Here is a 1,985-nt window from a genome sequence, read left to right on the forward strand (position 1 = left end):
AAGATCTCCGGTGATCTGTTGCCTGACCAGTTCTTTCTGTAGTCTAAGAGACCATGTCATGTAGGGTTTGGTCAGTCCAGGCTAGGGACCTATAAAAGGAAATAGATATCTCTTAAAAGAAAAATACAGGGAAATTAGAAATATAGAGGAAACAAAACAAAAATTAAGCTGACAAAGGTATAAAAAGAATTAAGAATAATAAGAGAAATATAGGAGATCTAAATATCACAGTCAAATACTATTTTCCTTTGGAAGCATCAAGATTACACAAAAATACTGTAGGCTATATATCTCAGCACACAAGTCTCAACCTTTAACAACATGCTACTAATCTCTAATAGAAGGGCTTAATGGCTCCTGGGTGAAATACAACAATCTTCACACATTTTTCTCTAAGAAAACTTTTTTGGATCATTTTTAGTGGATTATTCATAACAAGAAATACAAAACAAATTACTTCGGTTCTGCTTTGGGGGCAGGGTTTGGGGTTTGGGATGGAAACACTTGAAATATGGCTATGGGAAGGTGTAATGGTGGTGAAATTCATGTTCAAATATTATATTCACGGTATATATATCACGGTACTCCTGTTGTTCATCAATTTTGCTCGAGCGGGCCCAGTAACATCTCCATCATGAGACTTGTTGTTACTGTGTTTGGCATATCGAGTACGTCACGGGTAGCTTGCCAGACTCTGCCGTGCGGGGTTCAAATATTATATGTAATCAATTATTGTGAACAACTTTATAAAAATAAAATTAAAAATACTGTAGGACCTCAATATGTGGATTACGTTTTTATGCTAATAATTTTCTTAGGTAATTAATTTTAAGTAAAATAGTAAATATAGAGAATAAGGTTCAGGATACTGTCATTTATTATTTTTTTGTTTTTGTCTTTTGTTCTTATCTTTTCCATTCACATTTTAACTCATTTATGACACCAATATAATAATATAAAGTTCCTAAGTTTAAAAATTACAAAGACAATAGTGGAAAAGAAAAATTACATCTCGTTCCTTTGAATTTACATTTCAAACCATCTCTATATAAATCAAGACAAAGTGAATCTTCTAGCAAAGTGAAGTTTCTGTCTGCACAGTTCATTTTGACAAATCAGTTTTATGTTCACAGTTTCTATGCAGAAAAACCATTCAACATAGTAATATCCATTCACTAAACAAACTTAGCCGTTTACAAAGAAACAATCTTTAATCTGATAAGCAACTATAAAAAGCAGTGAGATAGTATCATGAAAATAATATTCAATGATATAATTTGAGGAAAAGGGTACCAATGTAAAATCAAAATGTCCACCATTCAGGAAAAAAATCTGTACTCAGAAGCTAATATAATGTACAAAATAATCTAGTACAAGTAAGTAATTCAACTAGATACGGGGCCCAAGAACTCAATATAGTAATTACTTTTTAAATTATTCTAATATTGTTGCTATATTTAAACTTGTAATCATATGCTTTCTATGTATTCTAGCCTCTGACTTAACAGTTTGCGTAGACAAATATATTCACCCATGTCTGTTTGTGAATATAGAACAGATTTCTTTTAGCTTGCCTCAGACAGAAATGTTTATCTCAGAGGACTGAACTCACCTTGCTGGTGAAATCGGCCAGGTCCACATTCAGACTCCCTCACCAGACAACTGAATGGCAGCTGTCGTTTGAGAAAATTATGGTTTTCTCAAATATTCAAATTTAGTGGGGTGACACAAAAGCAGACTTCTGAGTAGCTGGTTACTATTTTTTACTGTTTTTGGACCATTCCTGGTGGTAGTTTATGATAACAGTAATGAATTCATCAGGAATGTCTTCTTACTGTTCAATCTTTTCTAATTTTCTTTCTTTTCTATTTGGAGATATTCAATCCTGTATTATCTATTATATGTGCCATAAATACATATTTATGCGTTTTACTTTTGTCTTTAATAATTTTATTCATCCCTGGATTCACATATTTTTCTACACA

The sequence above is a fragment of the Sorex fumeus genome, unplaced genomic scaffold, assembly GCF_029834395.1.
Source record: "Sorex fumeus unplaced genomic scaffold, SorFum_2.1 ptg000046l, whole genome shotgun sequence".
Taxonomy (NCBI): Eukaryota; Metazoa; Chordata; class Mammalia; order Eulipotyphla; family Soricidae; genus Sorex; species Sorex fumeus.